This window comes from Phyllobates terribilis, unplaced genomic scaffold (assembly GCF_046119375.1).
Source record: "Phyllobates terribilis strain yellow unplaced genomic scaffold, ASM4611937v1 Scaffold_5__5_contigs__length_657084704, whole genome shotgun sequence".
Classification (NCBI taxonomy): Eukaryota; Metazoa; Chordata; class Amphibia; order Anura; family Dendrobatidae; genus Phyllobates; species Phyllobates terribilis.
In genome coordinates, this window is record NW_027362765.1 from 99,592,674 (window position 1) to 99,603,988 (window position 11,315).

The following is an 11,315-nucleotide window of genomic DNA, read 5'->3' on the forward strand; positions in this document are numbered from 1 at the left end:
TACTTAGATGAGTTGGATGGACTAACCTTTTGTCTCTTGTATGCTTATGACGAGATCCCCATCGTGGTGCATTTCCCGAACCCCTTTGTGGAAGCTGCAGACATCTCGACCTACCTTACCCGCTATTGTGATGATCTGAGATACCTGGGTACTGTGAAGAACGCGGTAGGCTTCTGGTGCGGCAAGAGAAGGTATATGGCCCGTCTAAAGAGGGACCTTAGTGGAGTGGGAGGAATGCTACACCCTCCCTCAACCTTCGTAATCGGTAAGAGCAGAGGCTACTTATTTTATCCTGGAATGCCAGTATGTTGCAGGAACTGTGGACAAATGGGTCATACCCAAACGTCCTGCACGGGCAGGAAAGTAGACCGCTGCAATAATTGCAGCTGTTACGGACATTTAATGAAGGACTGTCCCGCTGGGAGGAAATGTAATTTCTGCGGTGAGGCGGGGCACATGTTCCGAGGATGCCCCAACAGGACCAGGACCTACGCAGAAGCTGCATCTTCTGAAGCTGAGCCGATGCGCCCACCGGTCTTCACTGGCAGGCCGGCGTCGGAGGGCGGTTCGAAGGGCGAGAAGGCTGGGATGGAGCAGGGAGCCGGAGGCCCCTCTGGGGCGGCACCTGCATCGAAGTCCCTTAACGATGGGCGGACCTCGCATGGACCGGAGCGGGGGGGTCCTCCTTCTGGGAGGGTATCCTCCGTATCGATGGTTCCCGATACCGATCCTGTTGGGCTGGAGGGTGGTGCCCCTGTGCGGTTGGCTACAGGGGACCACGCAGCGATGGCCTCAGGATCTTCCAGGGCGATTAGCCAGCCAGATGAGGGGGCTTTGCTTCTAGGTGGCGAACATCAGGAAATCTGTGTTGCTGATCTTGTCCTGATGGACCAGTCTCCCCCCCTGGAGGAGGTGGAGGAAGAGGAGGACTGCACCAGTGACCTAGTGGAGTCTGCCCCGAAAAAGAGACGGAATGTCGAATCCCCAGCGTCTCCTGGAATGTGGCTGGGAACCGTGACCTACGAGGGGGCAACCGCCGGCTCACAGAATATCGAGTCGTTTGGGTCTTCTAGCCCGGATGTCCTGGAGCAATTTGATATACAGGGCTTTGAGTCAGGTGTCCTCATGGAAGATCCACCACCCTGACCTATGAATGCCCACAATAAGACTTGTCTCACTGAATGTGAGGTCATTAAAGAGCCCAGTTCGTAGGGCTGCTCTATTCAAGTATTTAGAAACCACTGACTTTGACATATGTTTATTACAGGAATGCGGGATACAACATGCACTAAATTATAATGATATCAAGACAGATTGGAGACTGGGGCCCTCCATCTGGTCTGGCTCCAATGACAACAAGTCAGCGGGGGTGGGCTTCCTCTGTCGTGGGAGAAATATTACTATAAATGCTGTCACAGAAATAGTACCAGGCAGAGTGGTTTTAGTGCATTTTAAATTTAATGGTTTTACCCTACGTGTAATGAATATTTATGCTCCCCCTGATAAGCAAGAGAGAATTAATTTATTTGGGATATTGCCATTGTACTGTACTGGGTCATCTCCCCTGGTCGTAGGGGGTGATTTTAATTGTCTTTGTGCTAGTGAACAACGAGCAGGGGGTGACCCTTTACGCAAATTGGATAAGTCATGTCATCTATTGAAAGATTTTATAACTGATTTTAAATTATGCGATGCGTGGAGGTCACTCCTGCCGACGGACCCTGGTTATACGTGGTCCGGAAGAGGGGTGTCCTCCAGGATCGATTTTATTTTCCTATCAGATGATTTTAACCCTGTAAAATGTGTTTTAACATCAAATATATTTTCTGACCATAAGGGCTTGGAGGTGCATCTAGAATACCGGGATGAACAGAGGGTCAACAGGGGCCTCTGGCGTCTAAGTACTTACCTGCTGGAGGACCCTCTGATTCGACAAGACTTTGGTAAAGCCTATCAAGCCTGGCGGCGACAAAAACCTTCTGATGCCCCTATGGTAACCTGGTGGGAAAATTTGAAAAAAAAAGTCAGAATGTTTTTTATAAAAGCAGGGAGACGTAAAGCTAGAGAGAAAAAAAGATGTTTTAGTGATCTTAACACCAAACTGCAAACACTTTTTAAATTCAAAGAGCTAGGGGTGGAGGTGGGAGATGATATTGCTAGCCTAAAAACTGAAATTCAGAACTGCATAGACACAAAGGGGAAAGAGATTATTTTTAACTCTAGAGTGCAGCACTTGGAGGAGGGGGAGAAGTGCTCTCGCTTCTTCTTCAAAAAAGTCATGGATAAAAGAGAAGTGATCACAAATCTAGAGGGTGAAACATCTATGCAGGGAATGTTGAATGCTACTTTTAACTTTTATAAGCATCTTTTTAGTAAAAAGTGTATAGATGAGTCCTTTTTATCTGATGCTCTTAATGATCTCGATTTTAAGTTAAATTTTACAGACCAGGAGTTTTTAGAACGCGATATTGTTTTAGAGGAATTATTTTATGTTTTTAAAAGTTTCTCTAAGGGTAAAGCACCTGGGTGTGACGGACTACCTGTAGAATTTTACCTTACTTTTTGGGACATTTTAAAAGAGGACCTTTTTATGCTTTTTAAAGAAGTTTTTATTTGTGAACAGTTGCCATTTTCGTGGAGGAGAGGAGTGGTGTCTTTGATATATAAAAAAGGTGACCGCAGTACTCTAGCGAATTGGAGACCCATAACTCTCCTAAATGTTGATTACAAGGTACTTGCTAAGGTGGTTGCAGACCGGCTCAGGAGTGTCATTGCCAAACTAATCCAGCCTGAGCAGGTTTGTAGTGTACCAGGCAGAAGTATTTCAGAGGTTTTAAACGTATTAAGGGATGTAATTTGGTATTCCAGAGACCGGGGTCAAAATGTAGCTCTTTTAGCCCTAGATTTTGAAAAAGCTTTCGATAGAGTCTCTCATAGATTTCTTTTTAGAGTTTTAAAAAGAATGGGTATCCCTAATATGCTTTTAAATTGTATTAAGATTTTATATAAAAATTGTTTTAGTCAAATTTCTCTTAATGGCTTTTTAACAGATGGAGTTCCCCTTGAGTCCGGAGTGAAGCAGGGATGCCCCTTGTCGCCCATCCTGTTCATCTGCGCCATGGAGCCCCTGCTGAGCGCAATAAGGAAAGACAAAGTGATTAGAGGGGTTCCTGTTCCAGGCGGAGGTGGCAGTGATGTGAGAGTCTTTGGCTACATGGATGACGTGACAGTTGTGTGCGTGGACCCTGCTTCCCTCCGGAGGGCGGTGTTGCTCATTGAATTTTTTTCCCAGGCATCCGGGTTTAAACTTAATTTAAATAAATCTGAATGTCTGACTTTGGGATCCTGGGACACCGCCCAACTCCCGCAGCTCACTATAAAACGAGACAATGTAAAAATTCTTGGAGTTGTTTTTAACGAGGAGAATGTGGGAACTCAAAGCTGGGAGAATGTCATAGAAAAAATGTCAAAGAAAATATCATTTTGGGGTTTGAGGTCCCTAACAATGGAGGGGAAAATTTTAATTATAAAATCAGTGTTGTTACCCCTCATACTGTATATAGCTATGGTGTACCCCCCCTCTGATGTTTTAATTAAAAAAATGACTAGGATGATCTTTATGTTTTTATGGAACTCCAAAATGGAAAAATTAAGGCGAGAAATAATGAGGAAGAATAAAATGAACGGCGGAAGGGATGTCCCCGATTTACATATTTATTTGTATTTAAATTATTTCTGCTTTTGTTTCAAACATTTTAATGGTAATAGTGCGCTAAGTTATTTTTTAAAATATACTTGTGGGATGATTTTTAAAAGATGGTTTAAGTTGTCGTTGAATTCCCCTGTTTTACTATGCCCCCCCAAACACCAAGCAATCTTAGAAAAGACTGTTCGATTTTATAGCCTTGGTGATTTTAATATGGACATTTTTAAAGACCGCAAGAAGCTTTTATCTTTTCTGAGGAGGAATGAAGATGTGACCCCCATAGTAAATTTCTCAGAAGAGAGATCGAAGCAAGTTTGGAAGAATGTCTTCGGGAAATTCTTAGCAAATGGACATAAGGACATCGCATGGATGGTGGTCCACCAGTGCCTCCCCACCAGAGAATTTCAACACAGGAGAGGCCTGGTGGCCAGAGCCAAATGCCCCAGAGACTCATGTGTTAATGACGAAACCACCTTGCACCTTATGTGGAATTGCCCATTTGCACAGGAACTTTGGCACAAAGTTGGGATTCTTTTAAAATGGACTTGCGGTTTAAGAGATTTTAACCATGAATATGTTTTATATGGCCTTTTTAAATGTCCGACCCCTCAACAGTATTGTATATGTTGGTGTATGATTAACTGTTTTAAAGACGCCCTTTGGAAGGCACGCAATATTTTACTTTTTAAACGTGATGCTATTTCTGTGAAGGATTGTCTTAAAATTGCTTTTAGCCAGATGTATATTTATTACTTGAGGGATGTCAAATGTATTGGGAGGAGGGATGCTAATCGTATATGGGGTTTTTATGGGTGGAATTCTGTGTTTTAATAATGTACTGTTTGTGTTGTTGTTTTTGATTGTAAACCATCTTTTACGCACTTAATAAATTATGTTGAAACCTGATCTGTTCTTATCAGTTTAATATCTGATACGTCCCCTATCTGGGGACCATATATTAAATGGATTTTTAGAACAGGGAGATGGAAAAAGAGCTTGCTCTGTCCACTCCACGCATTGACCTGGTATTGCAGTATCTCCAGGACCGGTGCACCCCTTCTTTAATGCAGTTTCTAAAATCAGAAAGAATTGAATTCAATGTTTTTTGTTCATTTTGCTTGTTTGTCGGATTTTGGGATGGACTCTTTGGCTTTGCTTTTCTTCTCCTCATTGGATTTTTCATGTTCAAAGTTGCAGAAGCCAGATTACAAGCTCATTTTGGTTCAACTTCAGCAACTGTGCATTGCATTGCCATGTAATGTGATGCAATGCTATCTTTCTAGCTCTCCCTTTTTACTTCCTTTTGGATAAACAGACATATTAGGCAAGCATTTTGGAGCTTTCACCTAAATAACTACAGGTGGTGAGATAAGCTGCACAATATAATTGACCTTTCAGTATATTGTTGCACACACACCATCTATTTAGCAAATGCCCTTGTTATCAACAGCAGCCTTTTAAACTCACCTGAGCTAACAGGTATGTGCGCTGGTTACTCTGCTGCGCTTAAAATTTCTTTTTTGGTTTGCTACAATGCCTTTTCTGAAACGTTGTCTCCCTCTGCTGGAACACTGACTTCTTTCATTTAATGTCTGCAGACTATAAAAGAGAACCCAACCCAAAAAGTTTGGTTGATTAGTCTGTGGCATTCTGTTAAACTGTTGCTTATGGCGGTCTCTGTGAGCTTCTCAGCGACATTCAGCCAGCCAGGTATCCTGCCTGCAGTAGATGGAATGTGGCAATGGAACGCTGGCTGCGCGTGTCATAATAGGCTCTGAGCCTTTATATACCTGTGCACAGCAGCAGCCACCTTCAGTCTGCTGCTGGACAGCCAGCAGCAGCAGCAGCAGGAGAGGTATGTAATCAGGAGCCCTCCTGCTAAGGGTAGACAGCTGCTCGTTCCACCCCACCCCCCGCCTTAATTGGTTCTCCTCCCTTCCAACGGTGTTGAGGCGGGTGGGAACAGCAGGGGGTGAAGGTGCTGTGTTTAAAGAGGTGGAGTTATGCAGATCTAAAACGCGTGGATTGCAGCAGCAGCAAGCCGAAAAGTGCAGGCATGTAAGGGATCTAGAGGTTGACAACATGTCTTCTTAACGGGAGTCCAGGAGCTCATCTCCACAAATGGACTTTTCAGGATCCTTGGGTGGCTCCGTAGTTTGAAACCAATTCTGGTTATCGCTTCTCGGCCTTTTGGCTAAGATCAAGTGTAGTATCTGTTCTTATCAGTTTAATATCTGATACGTCCCCTATCTGGGGACCATATATTAAATGGATTTTTAAAACAGGGAGATGGAAAAAGAGCTTGCTCTGTCCACTCCACGCATTGACCTGGTATTGCAGTATCTCCAGGACCGGTGCACCCCTTCTTTAATGCAGTTTCTAAAATCAGAAAGAATTGAATTCAATGTTTTTTGTTCATTTTGCTTGTTTGTCGGATTTTGGGATGGACTCTTTGGCTTTGCTTTTCTTCTCCTCATTGGATTTTTCATGTTCAAAGTTGCAGAAGCCAGATTACAAGCTCATTTTGGTTCAACTTCAGCAACTGTGCATTGCATTGCCATGTAATGTGATGCAATGCTATCTTTCTAGCTCTCCCTTTTTACTTCCTTTTGGATAAACAGACATATTAGGCAAGCATTTTGGAGCTTTCACCTAAATAACTACAGGTGGTGAGATAAGCTGCACAATATAATTGACCTTTCAGTATATTGTTGCACACACACCATCTATTTAGCAAATGCCCTTGTTATCAACAGCAGCCTTTTAAACTCACCTGAGCCCCCTGCTGTTCCCACCCGCCTCAACACCGTTGGAAGGGAGGAGTACCAATTAAGGCGGGGGGTGGGGTGGAACGAGCAGCTGTCTACCCTTAGCAGGAGGGCTCCTGATTACATACCTCTCCTGCTGCTGCTGCTGCTGGCTGTCCAGCAGCAGACTGAAGGTGGCTGCTGCTGTGCACAGGTATATAAAGGCTCAGAGCCTATTATGACACGCGCAGCCAGCGTTCCATTGCCACATTCCATCTACTGCAGGCAGGATACCTGGCTGGCTGAATGTCGCTGAGAAGCTCACAGAGACCGCCATAAGCAACAGTTTAACAGAATGCCACAGACTAATCAACCAAACTTTTTGGGTTGGGTTCTCTTTTATAGTCTGCAGGCATTAAATGAAAGAAGTCAGTGTTCCAGCAGAGGGAGACAACGTTTCAGAAAAGGCATTGTAGCAAACCAAAAAAGAAATTTTAAGCGCAGCAGAGTAACCAGCGCACATACCTGTTAGTGAAGGTGCTGTGTTTAAAGAGGTGGAGTTATGCAGATCTAAAACGCGTGGATTGCAGCAGCAGCAAGCCGAAAAGTGCAGGCATGTAAGGGATCTAGAGGTTGACAACATGTCTTCTTAACGGGAGTCCAGGAGCTCATCTCCACAAATGGACTTTTCAGGATCCTTGGGTGGCTCCGTAGTTTGAAACCAATTCTGGTTATCGCTTCTCGGCCTTTTGGCTAAGATCAAGTGTAGTATCTGTTCTTATCAGTTTAATATCTGATACGTCCCCTATCTGGGGACCATATATTAAATGGATTTTTAGAACAGGGAGATGGAAAAAGAGCTTGCTCTGTCCACTCCACGCATTGACCTGGTATTGCAGTATCTCCAGGACCGGTGCACCCCTTCTTTAATGCAGTTTCTAAAATCAGAAAGAATTGAATTCAATGTTTTTTGTTCATTTTGCTTGTTTGTCGGATTTTGGGATGGACTCTTTGGCTTTGCTTTTCTTCTCCTCATTGGATTTTTCATGTTCAAAGTTGCAGAAGCCAGATTACAAGCTCATTTTGGTTCAACTTCAGCAACTGTGCATTGCATTGCCATGTAATGTGATGCAATGCTATCTTTCTAGCTCTCCCTTTTTACTTCCTTTTGGATAAACAGACATATTAGGCAAGCATTTTGGAGCTTTCACCTAAATAACTACAGGTGGTGAGATAAGCTGCACAATATAATTGACCTTTCAGTATATTGTTGCACACACACCATCTATTTAGCAAATGCCCTTGTTATCAACAGCAGCCTTTTAAACTCACCTGAGCTAACAGGTATGTGCGCTGGTTACTCTGCTGCGCTTAAAATTTCTTTTTTGGTTTGCTACAATGCCTTTTCTGAAAAGTTGTCTCCCTCTGCTGGAACACTGACTTCTTTCATTTAATGCCTGCAGACTATAAAAGAGAACCCAACCCAAAAAGTTTGGTTGATTAGTCTGTGGCATTCTGTTAAACTGTTGCTTATGGCGGTCTCTGAGAGCTTCTCAGCGACATTCAGCCAGCCAGGTATCCTGCCTGCAGTAGATGGAATGTGGCAATGGAACGCTGGCTGCGCGTGTCATAATAGGCTCTGAGCCTTTATATACCTGTGCACAGCAGCAGCCACCTTCAGTCTGCTGCTGGACAGCCAGCAGCAGCAGCAGGAGAGGTATGTAATCAGGAGCCCTCCTGCTAAGGGTAGACAGCTGCTCGTTCCACCCCACCCCCCGCCTTAATTGGTTCTCCTCCCTTCCAATGGTGTTGAGGCGGGTGGGAACAGCAGGGGGTGAAGGTGCTGTGTTTAAAGAGGTGGAGTTATGCAGATCTAAAACGCGTGGATTGCAGCAGCAGCAAGCCGAAAAGTGCAGGCATGTAAGGGATCTAGAGGTTGACAACATGTCTTCTTAACGGGAGTCCAGGAGCTCATCTCCACAAATGGACTTTTCAGGATCCTTGGGTGGCTCCGTAGTTTGAAACCAATTCTGGTTATCGCTTCTCGGCCTTTTGGCTAAGATCAAGTGCAGTGATCTAGCGGTTGCTGCCTTGGTCTTGGCTGGGAGGTGCTTGGGGTACCCGGCTCCTTGGCCTGGGGGGATCGCTACACTCATCGGTGGAGCTAAACCCCCCTGCTGCTATTAGGGAGTCGGATTAGTCCCTGGGCAACGAGAGGCGATCACCTTGTCACCACACATAGCTGTGGGGGGCAACTGTCGCCACACATAGCTGTGGTGGCAACATTTGGAGGATTAAAAGGAAAAACAGAAGGAAAACGGATCGTTGAGATGGAGTTTTGGAAAAAGAAGAGATGCTTACGTTTTTTTGTGAAACGGGAGACGGAAGAAACTTTTTTGGAAGAAAAATGGATTCTGGAAATTTTGAGGAAACATGAAGTTTTGGAGAAGGATATCTACTGTATGCAAGAAATAAAGCAAGGTAAAGTTTGTGATGTGACTCTAGTTTCTGAGGAAAAGTGCATTCATTTTTTCAAAGGCTGGAGTGAAGAGGATTCTGGGAAAATTGGAGTAAGTGCATCATTCATGGGGAAACCGAAGAGTGTGATAATTTACATGGACAATCCGTTTGTTTAAATAGAGGAGATAATGGTTTTTTTGGAATCTAAATGTAAGATGGTAAAGTTTCAGAAATTATACAGGAACAAAGTTGGTATTTGGAACGGAAAGAGACGTTTTTTGGTGTGGACAACAGGAGAAGAAAATTTGCATAATGGGAGGATTATGGTAAACGGGAGTTCTGGGTATTGTTACATGGAAAGCAGCAAAGGAACTTTTGAAAAGAACTTTGGAGGACAAAAGGAAGATATTGGTGATAAAATGAAGAAGGAAGTTGATGCGATAATTATAGAGGAGAATAAGCAGGGAAAAGAAGTTGAAAGTTTAAAGGTGAAGAAAAAGGTAACGGTACAGGAAAATTGTGGATCAAGGAAAGTATCTGGTGAAAAGAAAGAAGTAAAAGAGGAAAAGGGTAAAGTTTTGGAGAAGGTGGTGACTTTCAGAGATGATGAGGAAGAGTATGATTGGGAACAGATGCGGTGAGAGCATGAGGAGGAAGAAAAGAAGTTAAGGGGTTTTGTTGGGAGGAAAGTAAAAGGGAAAAAGGGGATATTTAGTTTGGGAAACCGGGTGAAGTAATGTCAGTTGTGATTTGTTTGGAAACTGTTGAAACTGTAAAGGAATTGTTATGTTTAACTTTATATATATTAATTCAAATGAAAAAATATAAATATAATATCTAAACACGATGATGGAACTAAAATCTTGAGTTTAGTGATATATGATTTAAGATTATAAAACTTAATTTCTGAGTGTTTGGAAAAAAAAAAAAAAAAAAAAAAAAATCTGTTCTTATCAGTTTAATATCTGATACGTCCCCTATCTGGGGACCATATATTAAATGGATTTTTAGAACAGGGAGATGGAAAAAGAGCTTGCTCTGTCCACTCCACGCATTGACCTGGTATTGCAGTATCTCCAGGACCGGTGCACCCCTTCTTTAATGCAGTTTCTAAAATCAGAAAGAATTGAATTCAATGTTTTTTGTTCATTTTGCTTGTTTGTCGGATTTTGGGATGGACTCTTTGGCTTTGCTTTTCTTCTCCTCATTGGATTTTTCATGTTCAAAGTTGCAGAAGCCAGATTACAAGCTCATTTTGGTTCAACTTCAGCAACTGTGCATTGCATTGCCATGTAATGTGATGCAATGCTATCTTTCTAGCTCTCCCTTTTTACTTCCTTTTGGATAAACAGACATATTAGGCAAGCATTTTGGAGCTTTCACCTAAATAACTACAGGTGGTGAGATAAGCTGCACAATATAATTGACCTTTCAGTATATTGTTGCACACACACCATCTATTTAGCAAATGCCCTTGTTATCAACAGCAGCCTTTTAAACTCACCTGAGCTAACAGGTATGTGCGCTGGTTACTCTGCTGCGCTTAAAATTTCTTTTTTGGTTTGCTACAATGCCTTTTCTGAAACGTTGTCTCCCTCTGCTGGAACACTGACTTCTTTCATTTAATGCCTGCAGACTATAAAAGAGAACCCAACCCAAAAAGTTTGGTTGATTAGTCTGTGGCATTCTGTTAAACTGTTGCTTATGGCGGTCTCTGTGAGCTTCTCAGCGACATTCAGCCAGCCAGGTATCCTGCCTGCAGTAGATGGAATGTGGCAATGGAACGCTGGCTGCGCGTGTCATAATAGGCTCTGAGCCTTTATATACCTGTGCACAGCAGCAGCCACCTTCAGTCTGCTGCTGGACAGCCAGCAGCAGCAGCAGCAGGAGAGGTATGTAATCAGGAGCCCTCCTGCTAAGGGTAGACAGCTGCTCGTTCCACCCCACCCCCCGCCTTAATTGGTTCTCCTCCCTTCCAACGGTGTTGAGGCGGGTGGGAACAGCAGGGGGTGAAGGTGCTGTGTTTAAAGAGGTGGAGTTATGCAGATCTAAAACGCGTGGATTGCAGCAGCAGCAAGCCGAAAAGTGCAGGCATGTAAGGGATCTAGAGGTTGACAACATGTCTTCTTAACGGGAGTCCAGGAGCTCATCTCCACAAATGGACTTTTCAGGATCCTTGGGTGGCTCCGTAGTTTGAAACCAATTCTGGTTATCGCTTCTCGGCCTTTTGGCTAAGATCAAGTGTAGTATCTGTTCTTATCAGTTTAATATCTGATACGTCCCCTATCTGGGGACCATATATTAAATGGATTTTTAGAACAGGGAGATGGAAAAAGAGCTTGCTCTGTCCACTCCACGCATTGACCTGGTATTGCAGTATCTCCAGGACCGGTGCACCCCTT

General features: G+C 43.6%; 5 non-coding genes across 5 annotated transcripts; all 5 read left to right on the forward strand.

The window, feature by feature from the left end:
• Window positions 1-4,575: 4,575 nt before the first annotated feature.
• Window positions 4,576-4,765, forward strand: LOC141150489 (U2 spliceosomal RNA). The gene has a single exon (XR_012246679.1). It is a non-coding gene; the product is annotated as a U2 spliceosomal RNA (small nuclear RNA).
• A 1,115-nt stretch (window positions 4,766-5,880) lies between these two features.
• Window positions 5,881-6,071, forward strand: LOC141149482 (U2 spliceosomal RNA). The gene has a single exon (XR_012245776.1). It is a non-coding gene; the product is annotated as a U2 spliceosomal RNA (small nuclear RNA).
• A 1,115-nt stretch (window positions 6,072-7,186) lies between these two features.
• Window positions 7,187-7,377, forward strand: LOC141274426 (U2 spliceosomal RNA). Its single transcript, XR_012322702.1, has one exon. It is a non-coding gene; the product is annotated as a U2 spliceosomal RNA (small nuclear RNA).
• A 2,435-nt stretch (window positions 7,378-9,812) lies between these two features.
• LOC141150648 (U2 spliceosomal RNA) lies at window positions 9,813-10,009 on the forward strand. Its single transcript, XR_012246791.1, has one exon. It is a non-coding gene; the product is annotated as a U2 spliceosomal RNA (small nuclear RNA).
• Window positions 10,010-11,124: 1,115 nt separating this feature from the next.
• On the forward strand, window positions 11,125-11,315 carry LOC141274427 (U2 spliceosomal RNA). Its single transcript, XR_012322703.1, has one exon. It is a non-coding gene; the product is annotated as a U2 spliceosomal RNA (small nuclear RNA).